This window comes from Triturus cristatus, chromosome 4_1, assembly GCF_964204655.1.
Source record: "Triturus cristatus chromosome 4_1, aTriCri1.1, whole genome shotgun sequence".
Lineage (NCBI taxonomy): Eukaryota > Metazoa > Chordata > Amphibia > Caudata > Salamandridae > Triturus > Triturus cristatus.
In genome coordinates, this window is record NC_140585.1 from 863,775,870 (window position 1) to 863,789,822 (window position 13,953).

At 43.4% G+C, this 13,953-nt stretch overlaps 1 long non-coding RNA gene across 1 annotated transcript in view; it reads right to left on the bottom strand.

Moving 5' to 3' along the window:
- LOC146855685 (uncharacterized) overlaps nucleotides 1–13,953 on the bottom strand; it is a 407,510-nt gene that overhangs the window by 204,502 nt on the left and 189,055 nt on the right. The window contains exon 3 of the long non-coding RNA XR_014981368.1: nucleotides 12,829–13,066. This is a non-coding gene — a long non-coding RNA (uncharacterized LOC146855685). The remainder of the gene's footprint in view (nucleotides 1–12,828; nucleotides 13,067–13,953) is intronic.

The following is a 13,953-nucleotide window of genomic DNA, read 5'->3' on the forward strand; positions in this document are numbered from 1 at the left end:
GTTCACCAAAGGCTGAGCATGTGCTGTATAAGGCAAACTAAAGCAGTTTGTTGGCCCTTGTAGCAGGGCTAAGAGTGGCGCTCATGCTAGCCAACAAGTTGCCTGCCGGATCCAGGTCCACAACCCCAAAAGGACTGGGCTAACTGCTGCATCACTGGCAGGAAAGACTGCCTGGGAGCCCTCAGGAATAGCCCTAAATATCCAGAACAGGTGCAGAATTTGTTTGGCAGTGGTCAACAGCACCAAAGTGTGCACCCTAGGTATGCTATCTATAAAGAGTTCCAAAAAGGCCAGACCCTTCAATGGACATATCCATTAGGGAAACCTGTATCTCACTGGAGAACCTAGCAAACATTATCCAGGCATGTCTACAAAGGACAACAGTGGTACCAACTGTCTTGCCAATGCAATCTGTGGTATCCAGACCGGCACCGACAACATACTTGGTGGTGTTCTGCCCATTAGGTACCTTCTGAGCTACAGATGCCCTAAGATCCTCCTCGACAACCAGGAAAATCTCAAAGGGGAATATGTGTATCGTCCACACTGAACAGACTGTGTCTACGGATCACAGTGCCATGTTTGCTGAGGAAAACATACGTTTGTCAATTGTATCAATCCTTTTTGATTCCCTGTCCATAGGATTGGTTGTAAAGTAAAAGTTCACCTTACTGGTCGAGCCCTGTACAATAAGGCTCACTGGAGTGGGTTTGCTTGGTGTGACAATGCAGGTCACCAGGTGCCAGTCTATGATGTCTGGCCATCTGCCTGCTCACAGGTGGGCAAGAAAATGGTTTTGACCACGTAGAAATCAAAGAAGATGTGATGGCATCATTAAGAGGGAACAAGGGCTCAGATGATGCTGGCCCAGGCTGTAGGATTTCCATCAAAACGTTTGTTTTAGTCTCAATAGAGACCAGCTGTAACTCTACTACTACAGCTGTCCTCCTAACCATCACTGCAAACAAGGGACTTTCTTCTGTTGGTGGCCAATGCTGGCCAATGTGACAAGTCAAAATCTGTCTCTAGGGAGGTATCAAGCCTACTGGTGTTTTGTAAATCAAGGTATAGGGCATTATGATGATGATGATGATGATGGGGTGTACCATGCTTTGGCACAGGGCCAGAATCAGGATTAAAAAGGGAATTGAGACTCTGTTGATAGCTGTGACATGGCTGAGGCACAGGGTTAGATTCATGACAACAGGTTGTGCGGTTGTTATCTCATAGTGTGACATCGGTCGAGCTTGAGCCGATGTCGGTTTAAGATCAGACATAGGCATCAGCACCGGTTCATCCGCAGGCGGTGCCAGGACCAGCACAGCAGAAACCGTAATCTTGATCCGGTTGAAGTCTATCAGTGAGGTCCCAGCAATAGGCCAAAGAGATCAGACAGCGCCAGGGAGGGATCCACTGGCCGTAACCCGAATGGAGGCAACTGCAGTCCTGTCAGGCCCAAATGGAGCTGAAGCACACTGGAAATTTGCAGCATGGCCTGTTTGAAGGCCTTAATCTCTTACAGGGATCAACGATGGCCCTAGAAACTTGGGAATAGCAGGATGGGACAGAGCTCTGCTTTATTTATGCTTACGTCTGTACTTGGACTTCGACTTGCCAGGAGTACTTAGAGAGGGAAGTAGAGCCTTTGCGGAAATGGCACCATGACCGAGACTAGACCTGCAACTTGGAGCAGGATCTACCTGAAGACCTCAACTTCTTTGTGTGACATAAAACTTTGTCTCTCAATCTTGAATCACATGTGGATGATTCAGGGTGCACTTATCACATAACCTTCAGTCGTGTCTGGAGTCTAGGATATTTAGGCACTTCTTGTGCATGTCTGTGGCCGACATCTGCATCCTACAGTTGCGACTTGCATCATTTTGTCTTTAGAAAGGTTTTGGAGTTGTCAGAAAACAGCAGAGCTCTGAATCTGCATCAGTGGATATGGAAAGAAAGGAACTGACACCAGCATGCAGAGTTGGAGCTTATATGTGGTTCCGTCACTTCCACTGTGATATGGTGTTAGCGTGGAACTGCACAATACCACCTAGTGGCGCGTGGGAACACTACTACAAAAAAACTCAAGATCCAGCCTGGTGCCTGGGGATATTCTAAGGTGAGGAATCTGTAGTTAGTAGTATCTATCAGAGAGTAGTGTTTTGTGAATGAGTGCATCAATGCCCACTTCACAAAATGGCAAATGAACAGAACAGGCACACCCTTCCCAGAATCATCATAAAAGCCTTGGGCCTTGGGAATTGGCCTGGGCCTGGCAGAATACTTCGGTCTTCGCCAGCGCAAACAAGATTTTATTGCAGAAGCATATTCGCCTCAACACATTTCTTACTTGCACTGCCCTGCCTTTCTTGGTCCCATTGAACGCCACATAGAATTGATCATTCACACATTCACACAATGGTATCTCAAATGGTTCATATACAAACGCAAAGCTTTCTTCGGGTCAAATCGATTAAGTCTTTTCTCCTCTTTCAAGAAATGTAGTAGAGCAAAAAGTTTTGACATTGTAATAAACTGAAGGACACAGAAGGGCGATACCACCTCAGCCCATTTATCCAGGAAACAACGTGGTGCAGGGAGGCTGCACAGACAGCACCTGCAGTTCAATCACACAGCATGCCAAAGTGATGGCGATAAGAAAGACTGTGTTAATTGTTCAAAGCCGTAGTGAGCAACTGTGCATAGAGCATACAGCGAACACCTATGGATCATCAGGACTAGATTTAGGCCACACTGCGGCATGACAGATGGCTTCAGAGGGAACATATGCATCAGGCCGTGAATCAAAGCTGATGATTAAAAAAGGCAGGATTGATCAAGCAAATATAAGACGGCCAAAAGGGAAAACAAATAAGGGTAACTATACGCACTGAGAGACCATGTTGCAACCAATACATCTGAAAGTTTGGACAGCAGAGGGTCAAGCGGATTAAGCCCACATAAGGCCACTTTTTCCAGCGTACTGCTTAGATGAATTTTGTGGGCTGGTGCCTGAATGCAAGAATAACGTCTACAACTTCAGTCGGTAAGTCCAACTAAATCAACAGTCGCTGCTCTAGCTCCTCACTTGGGAGGTTTAGGAGATTCAAGTGTAGGACTCTCCATTATTGCTGAAACAGGGGGTCCTCACATAGAAGTAGTCCAATCAGAGTGCAAATACTCAGGCACCCTGGATATCACAGTCCCCTTGGCCAGTCTGGTGCTATTAAAATGGCTTGGGTAATCTTCAAAACTCCAGGCAGTAAAGGTGGTGGTGGAAATTCACAGGAGACCCATGTTCCATTGCAGACAGAATGTCTCTCCCAGTGACCTTTTCTCGAGGACACTCCAGTGTGTAGAGGCTTTGACACTGCAAGTTGTCAATGGTGGCTAACAGATCTAGACTGGGCATGCCTCACTGACCAAAGACACTATATATCACCTTGAGATGGAGATGCCACTTATGGTCTGCCAGCTGACATTTGATCAAATCATCTGCTCTGGTGTTCAGGGAACCCCCTAGGTAGTTAGCTACCGAAAAGATCTGTATTCTTGTTGAAGTAACAAATGTTCTGTTGTCTGTTAGAACCTATTACAAGCTTACCCTGATTGTCGGTAGGAAGGCTTTCAGGGCCTGGCAGCTCAACAAAAGCACCAAAAGGTTGATTTCAAGCTGGTATCCCACTGGAGAAGAGAGTCCTGATTTCTCCCTCCCCCAAAACGCCTCTACAAAAACAGTAACAATGCATCTGTTACAACTGTGATATCCAGCAGCCACTTGTAAGGTTTGCACTCGTCTACTACGACATGAGGTTCCATCCCATCTCTTTTGAGATCTGGACCGAATTGAAGAGGAAATACTCCATAAAGGGTGCACAAGGATTGCAGCCCATGAAGCTTCAGAATCACCTTCAATGAGACCCTGGACTGAGTGAGAATCATCAGGTTCACATCCTGAATTTCTCAAACTTGCTGCAGAGGTGGAAAGGCCTTGAACGCTACTATGTGCGGAAAGCTTCTGACAAAAGAAATCTTCTCTGAGGACTCAGGTGGGACGTTCGCTCTTTGAAAGAAAACCCAAATGAGGTCGAGAGCACAACTGTTGTCCGAAGGTGATCTGTGTTTGACTCTGGTGAGCCTGCCCTTAGTTTCCAGTCGTTGAGGTACCAGAATACAATTATCCTCGACCTTTGAAGATGAGCCACGACCATTGCTATCCTTCTCTTCAACACCCAAGGTGCGAGAGTAACACCCATGGGCAGCATGACAAATTGAAAGTGGTCCCACCCCACTGTGAAACGCAGGGAGCGTTTGTGGGACTGCAGGACAGGTTTTAGAAAATACAGCTGTTGCAAGTCCAGGGACACCATCCAGTCCAGAGCAGAGAGGATCTTAGGCAGAGACAACATTTAGAATTTGTCCTTTGACAGAAAGGCATTCAATGGGCAGAGGTTCATTATAGACATAAGGTCCCAGTCCTTCTTTGGAACAAGGAAAGAGCACACCTCTTCGAGTCGGGACCTGCTCAATGGCACCTTTGGTCGCAGGATATTTATCTCATTCATCAAGACAGAGGTGTGGTCTGCTGAAAACTACCTTGGGGTGGAGGGAATAAGACGCGAGGACGATCTTCAGCTGGGCAGGAAATACCATATACTGTTCACCCACATCAGCTGATCATGGGCATGAAAGGGCAAATAAAAGTAGCTGCCAAACTGCTGAAGCAGGGGAGTCAGAGTGTGAAGATTTACTGTCCCTGCTGGATTGAACCACCACTACACTCTCTGTCCAAAAAAGGTTGAGTTTGCTGCTGCCCAGGCTAGAAAGGTTGACATTGCCGGCAAGCCAGGCATCTGGAATACCCCCAAAACCTTCTATTCTGCTGGTGGAATTGTCTAGGTGTGGACAATAACCCAAAAGGATCGATCTGTGGCACGACTCTAAACAGCCTGGAACCATAGAAAGTGTTCATGAGGGATGCTTGGACATTCCATGAAAAACAAAACGTTAATCGTATACAGGCGTGCCTTCTAAGCACTATACTGGTGCCAGCAGCTCAGTCTACACAGTAGTCAGTGCCCAGACCTGCATACAACACATACTTTGCGGAGACCTGTCCATCCTTGATCATTTAGGCCAGTGAGTTCCTGAGGTCCTCTGGAACGGCTGGCGAGATCCTGCTGACAGTGCTCCATAAGGTACCTGCCCAAAAAGCAAACCACAATTAAAAAGCATAAAGCCAGGCGAGCTGAGAAAAATTCCTTATTCGGGGGAGGTTGACGGAATAGCATTTGGACTGACTTTACTTTAGGATGCCAGCACCAGCAGGCTATTAGACGTTGGGAGCTTCATCAAAAAAAAAAAATCAGAATCACCATCTGATCTGTGTTGTCTGGCCATAGGTCGGCTGACCAGAAGAGCTGAGCATAGCTTAGACCAGGTGGCCATGAGTGTGCTGCTAAGGTCCTCCTGAAATATTAATAGTGGTTCAGATTTAGATAGACCTAGTAGAACAATTTCAGTCAATAAACTGGCTTTGGTTCCAGATAGGTTACCCTGGTTTTGGTTTAAACCTATAACAGATAAACCCCCACCAAAAGGGAAACAACCTTTATCAGTGTACACATATAAACACCGATAAAAACTAGCACAACCACAAACTAAAATGTCATTCAAAGAAGGGAAAGTGAGGGAGAACAAGTAATTTGTTTTTCTTCCTTATGGGGCCAACACAATGCAACTTTGTTATACAAGGCTGCATCAAGAAAGACTGGTCCAAGATTATTATTCTGCTTGAGCTTTGTTGTTCAGGGATGAAACTATCATATTGTTTTGTCTTCCTTTTGTTTCCTCCAGTTTTGTGTACTTGGATTAAAGGTGCAAGGTTTAGAAGCATTTTGAGGTCTGAACTAATGTGAGATTAAAGAAGATGGATATACAGTACTTGTTCAGGAATATAAGACAATTATAATTGAGGAAAAAACCAGCTACTATACTGAGAAAACATATATGGCTAAAAACACATCGAGAGAGATTTTTAAAACTGCGCCGTTACTTTCTAGTACCGACCTTCTAAATCCTCTTCTTCTTACCAAGATCTTTTATGACAAGTTTTTAAAAACAAAGTGGAGGCAGTATATGGTGGATTTGATGCTGCGTGACCCTTCACAGTCATTGGCAAAGAGTTGCATACTATGGTTACTTAAGAATGTGAGCGCTGTAATTTCCCCCCACAATCCATTGACCTGGTGTCTGACTTGATAGGCTGCACCAAGTCGGGAGCCCTTTCAGATCCTTTCCCACCTAAAGTGCTTGAAGATATAGCGCCTACGATTGCCCCGGTTTTAACTCGATTGTAAAAACACCCTTATCATTGCTGGATCTTTTCCTTAGAGTGGAAAAAAGCCTCAATTTTTACACTGCTGAAAAAGCCATCACTCAATCTCAGAGAAAAATGATCGACAGATTTCATGCCTGCCTTTCATAGTTAAGGTCTAGATAATATTCTCTCAAATCATCTAGAGAGAAATGAGCTCTTGGGCTAGGAGCTGTTTGGCTTTAGGTTTAGCCACGGCACATAATCTGATCTGGTCTAAGTCTCCAAGGAGAAAAGATATACATTGGACAATGGAGGGAGGGCTGTGGTGATCCTTTAACACCGTAAGCCATGCAGTCCACTCCACCTGCCAATTCTGGAATAGAATGCCCCTGCACCTGAAATGCCATGCCAACCTGGCGAGTTTTCGGATAAAACTGAAATCCTGGCTATTTTCTCGATCCAGGTAGTATTTATTTTCCTCCAGCTTTTGCAAACAATTCAGGATTGATGTATGTTTGCGCCAAGATGCCCTTGGACATTCATGTGCTTTAGAAATCCTAAAATCAATGTTTTGACTGACTGGATAAATGACCGGCACATATGAATCTTGGCCAATATATACTATCACATTTACTCACAACCACAGAAGGGGTGAAACTCTTTGACACATGAATGAATGAAAGCCACTAATAGAGTGCACAGCTACCTCCAAGGAAGTATCCTGGCGCTAACCCTTCATCTAGCAAAAGTAGCATTCGTTAGAAATCTCCAAACAGGTGTGTTTTAAATGCAATTCCATGCTTTTGTTGCCAAGTATGAGAGAGATTGTCCGCTCAGTTTTTCCATATTAATTTTCAGGATGTGAACCAGACATTAATTGGAGAAGCATACTGACATGCTTGGGGTGTATTTCCTAAATGGTCCCTGCAGGTAAATAGGCCTTTTTGATGAAAAGTTTTAAAGGTGATTAATAGAGCTTTGAAAACAATGCTTTGCTGAATCAGGATCCAATGCAGCTTCTTAAGATTCTCTCTTGGGGATTGCCTATTTGGGCAGTTCAGAATCAGACGAGCAGCTGCATTTTAAACTAACTGTAGTCTATTCAAAAGCACCACAGGGAGTCCCAAATACGACACATTCCCATAGCCCAGCCAAGATATGCAAAACCGTTTTGCGTATGTGCTCAGGGAGAAAATGTAGGGCCTTTTTTGAAGATTTAAGTGAAGCAAAGTAAGTGCCTGTGAATACCCTTATTTAAGGTTTAAAAGAAAGCTCACTGTCAAATGTTATACCCAAATTTCTAGCTTCCCATGAGGGATATGGGGGTGTGGGGGGCACAAGATCTTTTGCCCAGGGTGTTCAAATATTAAGGAAGGAGGAGTGTCCACAAATTTCAATTTACAATGTATCTGAATCTAACTTCACGCAACTGTAGTTAGGCACCGGTATTTCAATTTTTTGATATCAGAAGTAAAAGGTGGAAGATGGACTGCTTGCTTCCTCTCAGATAGGAATTACTTTATCTATCAGTTTGAACTACCAGTTAGCCCAGCTTCTGTTAGCCTCTTGGGAGGTTTTCATGAGACACCATGTCAAAAGCGGCAGAGAGATCAAAAAGAATGACCACAGCTTTTTTCCCAATATCCACTTTGATTTAACTAACTCTGCAACTTCCTAAAGAGCTACTTCTGGGCTGTATCCCTTTCAAAAGCCAGATGGTGAGTGGTGCAGAATCTTATTATTTTCTATGAATTTTGACAGCTGAGTATTAACCAACTGCGCCAGCATTTTCAGTAATACTGGGAAACGTGAAATAGGTTGCTTAAGCAGCCCAGATGCACATTGAACTTTTTCATGACTGGAAGCACTAATGCTTTTTTCCACGTCCCAGGAAAAATTACCTGATTTCAAAAATTGACGGAAGAGTTAATCGTTTTTTTAGACAGGCTACAGCAGGTTTAAAAATTCTAGTGGGGCATGTGCCCAGTGGGGAGCCGGAACTAGCCAACAAGTGCCAGACTTCTGATTCTGTAAGGGAAATCTTATTGAAGGCTTAGAGTTCTTCTTGCCCCCCTTTCAGTAGATTCGCTGACCATAGATGGTGAACAAAAGGGGCATTATCCAAGACTAGATAGGAATAAATATTGGCAACCTTCTCCTGAAAGTAATTAGAAAGGTTAACACACAAGGCTTACTAGGCATCCACCTTTTGTTTGCCTCCATTCAGGGAAAGAAATTACTTTACTATTTCACATATAGCTTTAGTGGAATTGCCTGTTTTAATTTGCTGGGCAAAAGCCCCGTCCCATGCTTTTGACGTCTTTTTCCGGAAGGCAATTTTGTTAGATCAACTTCTGTGATTTTATGCCAAGGTCGGGACTCTATTACTGTTCTGATGACAGGTCTAACTGACTCCGCCATTCTCCATGAAAAGGGAACTAAATCCTGAACATATTAGAGAGTAAGGATTAATATTGACGAATGTGGTCAAATTTGAGAAACTTAAGTCAAGGGCATGTCCCTTTTTTAGGTCGAGTCTAGCGCAGCGCGCATGCGCTGCTCTAGGAGATGACCTTTTGGAATCACTCCAGCTTTTCAGCAAACTTGTGCGTGTGGCTTTCTTTTTTTTTGCACACATTGTATTGGCCATTGCGTGTGGCTTTCAAAAACGAAAGCACGCAATTGGACAAAGGCGGGTGCATGTCCCACCTTTCCCAGTAAATGTTTCCTCCCACGGCATCCACCTTGAGGGAGCGAGCAGCGGCACGCAGGGTGTACTCTGTTCTGGGTTATATTACAAAGGTCACTTTTACTTTCGCAGCTGGGTGGGGCGCGCTTGTTTGTTGTTGTTCGCAGACTCCTAATAGCCCCTCGGGAGCCTCTCCTTGCTTCAGTCTCTCCCAGCCCCCCTCTCCAGTTTCACAGCGCACGTTTCCTTATCCTTCAACGCTTACAAAGGCTCAGAAGCGGCATGCTACAAGGGGCCACTGTGTAAGTACAACTTTTATTTAACTTTAAAATGACATGCAGACACTCGCATATCGCCCTTTTAGATTAACAACACGGGCGCACAGTCAATTTTTAAACTTTAAAGCATGGCCGGAGGGGGCTGCCGCTACAATTGTTCTTCATGCTCGATATCTTCTCCAAAGATATCCGGGGTGTGTTCAATGTTCTTCACTGCATGTCCCTTAGTCGAGCCCGACAATCCCACAAAGTCTTCTTCGATCTGAATGATCGGTAAGTGTCACAATCTTTTTCCCTGTGCTCCGGTGAGAGGCACAAAGTTGCAGACTTCATGCAAGTCGGTGTGCGGATACTTGAAGATGCAATGAGGGCAGAGTTCAAACGGAGTCCGTTCCATTGGCAGAAGACTGGCTAATACAGAACAGAGTGGTAGTCGACCGACGCGGCTAGGCCCGAGGCCGCCAAGGATGTCTTCTCTACCGAAGACGGAGAGTTTTCCTATATTTCGACAAGCAGAGAATGATGAAGCGTGTATGCAAACAATATCGACGAAGAGACAGTGGATTGTGCACTGAGGGGATCCCGAAGAACGGGTTCAAACCGTAGCGCCGCAAACCACGTCCGAACCCAATGGTAGAAAGAAAACAATCTAACAATGGAATCAATGCTCATGTGCACTATCACCGAAAGGAGGAGTCACCGTGCCTCATGACTAGAAAAGGCTTCTTCGAAGAAAAACAACTTACAAACATCTGGATCCAACACTAGATGGCAGGAGTATGGAAAACATGTGTATCTACAGCACACATGCCTCGAACACACTGATATGCACTGATTTCAAAAGGTGTGGAAAATACCACTGAAATTCACAACAAATAAACACTGAAAACAGGACAGCCTAGTTCCAAAGTAGTTAACTGCAAGTCTAGCATAGCAGTAAGCTGCTCTTTGCATTACTGCAGCAATAAAAAGGCACCTGTTGTTGAAACAGGTGGGGTGACCATCTCGGTCTCTGGTGAGATATCTATCCCACTACTATTTCACAATTCTAAGTACAGCCCTTCACTGGTGTAGTATGGGGGTGAAAGTTGTCCACATCCTCGTCAGTGTTGCGAGGGACATTAGCTATGCCCTGGAGCATATCACAGTGGGAGCAAAAGAGGAACTCTAAACTCTGGTATGTGCTGACAGAAAGGCCAAGGCCAAAAACTGGCTGTACAACCTCTAGTTGTGCCTTAGTAATCTCACAGTGCACACAACCAGAGGGAGCTGCCAGGGATGGGCCTGCTGGCAGAAGTCCAAATGGAAATCAGTGGGGTTCAGAGGTGCGCTAGATGGAGCCAGTAGCACCTGGAAACTTACAGGATGCCTCCTTGAAGGCTGCTATTTGCTGCAGGGTCAACAACAGCCTGGGATATTTAGGACACACTGGGACCAAATGCAGGACCACAAACTGTTTGGCGGCTTGCCACTTCTCAGACTTTCAGTGGTAGCACGGGGACGAGTCCGCTTAACTTTTTTGGGCTTATGGTGCATTTTTTATTTCAACATACTGGAAGACTTTGAGCTTGACTTTGCATGATACCGACCCTGTGACAGCAAATGGGAAGGCTCTGTGACTTGGAGCGGAAACCTTTGCAATTTAAGGTGAAAATCTGCCTTTCACTCCCCGATTCCCTGAGTGAGGACAGGAGTCCAAGCATCATAGGTCCGAAATCTGTTTTTGGAAGTCATGGTATGGCTTGTTGTTTTAAGTGGAGACATCTTTCCTGGCACACTGTCCGATATAAATGTATAGAGTCATCGGAAAACCGACAAAGTTGGGAAAGGAGCTCCAGATTTGCATCACAGGGCACAGAAGAAAGAAGATGATGTCAGTGTGCAAAGGTGGCAGTTATAGGAGGTCACTTCAAGGGTGGTATCAAGTTACACAGGGCCACATGCCAGTGGGTGGGTAGTATTGCTAAAATAAATCTGCGGATCCAGTTTGCAGCTTGGAAACATTCTAAAGATGAAGAATCTATGGTTGAAAATATCCTTCAGAAATCTGCCATTTGTTGTAATAAAACTTTGCAAAAGAGTTAGTAAATTTAATAGCTAGGAAAAGTATCTAAAAATATATAATGTGCATGTGCAGTATGGTGATAGCTAGCATAAAAAATGTACAAGTTGAAATAAGTGGTTTTAGGAATGGCTGACTAGAAACAACGCAAGGGATGATATTCTTAAGGAAAATACTGTGAATACGAGAAAGATAAACAGATTATTACTTTAGAATTAACTTTTCAGGAGGAATGTGACAATCGACTATATATTTCAAAAACACAAATGCAAACTTGGGCCCAACCCAATTAATTCTTTACTTGAGCTTCAAGATACATCAGACTGTGTCGGGGAGGGTTCAATTTGGAATTTGTATGCAAAGAGGGCAAAAGGGGTAGTGATGTATGAATCAATAGAGGAGAAAGTGAAGTAATGGTAGTGGGGTAGGGCAACAGAATATTGTCAAAATATCGACTGACGTAGGTACTGAGTTCTGAACATCGGCCTCAAAAACGCTGCTCCAACTAAGTTGTTAACTCAATGGGACAATATTTTTGTATATGATATTTAGGATACAATATTTATGTCAAACTATATTTGCTTGAAACAGAACAGTGAAAGAGTAGGAGAAGCATTAGAAGATATCTAAGAACGTTAAATAAAAAAATGGAGAAGAACGCAAAACTGGAATGGGGAGAAAAGGTGAATAAATATCTAAACAGAACGGAAAGGGATACCAGTGGAGCACACGCAAAAGGAGAAAAGAACTGCAGATAATGGAAAACAGGGGGAAATGCTTGAGAGTCATAAGGTGGGCAGATGGAAATCTAAAGAGGATCAAGCATGAGGGCAAGATATTGCAGATGAAAAGAAAATACTGGTTCTATTTATCGCCCTCTTTGAGGAAAATAACATGACACAAGAAGCTATTTAAAAAGGCTATTTTTTTCCCCGGCTGCTCAGATATCTTTATTGCTCTAAGCCAGTTCTTGAAATGGAAAAATAGAAGTGCAGGTACTCTGTACCAGAGTACCTGCTTGTTTTTGAGAAGTGCCGGTACTCTCCAAATATAAGTATTACGTCTCTCTTGAGAAGTGCCGTTACTCTCCCTCTCAAAATAAAAAAGTGGATGCATCACTGAAGCATTTCCTATATAACTGTTCACATAAACCATGAGAAAGAATCAATGGTACTCTCCGTGCTCTAAAGTGGTCTAGGTGACTGGTAGTGATAAACATAACTCACACATACAAATAACTAAAAATGGCATATAATGAGGCGCTTCTAGTCCTGCAATGTAACATCAAAACGAAACTTGGCTATTTAATCCCCCAATTAAAAAGGCAGTCAATTCTTATGCATAATGCAAAACGAAAAGCAATTATAGTACTTTGGGATCTGAAAATTATAAATACAAAATCATATTTTGATATTTATATACATCACAACTGCTGAAATATTGAGGATGCAAGCAACACATGTAAATCAATTTCAAATACCTTTTATCTTATGAGCAAATTCAGCTCACTCTTCCCTTTCGACGGCTGTGACCATTTTCCTCTTCGAAGCTTAGCACGCAAGCTTTTTACTTTATTAATCCACACATAGTTGCCTTGGTAACTGTTGTGTGGTGGATGGCATATGAGGATAAGCTCCTTTTCCTCTTCCTCCTCCACTATGCAACCATCATATTGCTTATAGTTTATGGGATGAGTCACCACAAGCAAGAATAAGGTCCTAGAAATTTAAAGGGACACAAATGATTCAGTACATGAAAGCAATCACCCATCACTGGACTGAACTTTTCAGATCAGCATTTCATAATACTCATTACCAGTCACAATTGTCAAATGCTGCAGGCATATTGTTTTCCAGCTTTGGTAGCTACAATATCTATTATCTTCAACCTCATACATCCTGTGTCGTTACTATAAATTATACAATGGCAAGCTCCGAATAATTTCAGTAATTTTTGATAGCTAAAATAAATACATTTTGCAACTGTTCTAATGTTAGAATATTCAGATTGCCTAATTTTCATAGAAGTTTTAAAGTAGCTCCCAAAAAAGAAGCCGGATAAAATATAGGGCCTTTATCTAAGACTATCAATGTAACTCATTCACAACAATGTTGCAATATGCAACACAAAGACCCAAAACACATATTTTGATGATACCTTGTAAAATATTAATAATGATAATTCTTCTTATAGTTTGGAATGCATAACTTCATCCCACGTGCTTAAACCAAACTCGCCCTATATATAACTTCAGATCAATTTTACTTCCCCTCCATTTCCGAAAGGGACACCTAAATACTAGGGGAGCGGCCGTGATCCCCTCAATCTGAGCTGAAAGAGCATCCACCTCCTCCGGGTCTCGCATGTTGTACTGCTTATTCCTCCACATGAGCTTTAGCGTTGAGGGAATTTTATCTGCCCCTTAGCTCCCTTTCTCTGTAGGTCGTTTAATCTAGTGCCCCGCTCCCATTGTCTTTGCCTCGTCCACTTACCAATGTCAGACCTCAATTGATAGGCGAAATCCTCATACTTCAGGGTTTTCTCCTTGTGCACGGCCTAAAATTAGTTCTTTAACCGCATAAGTAAGAAAGTTAATAAGAATATT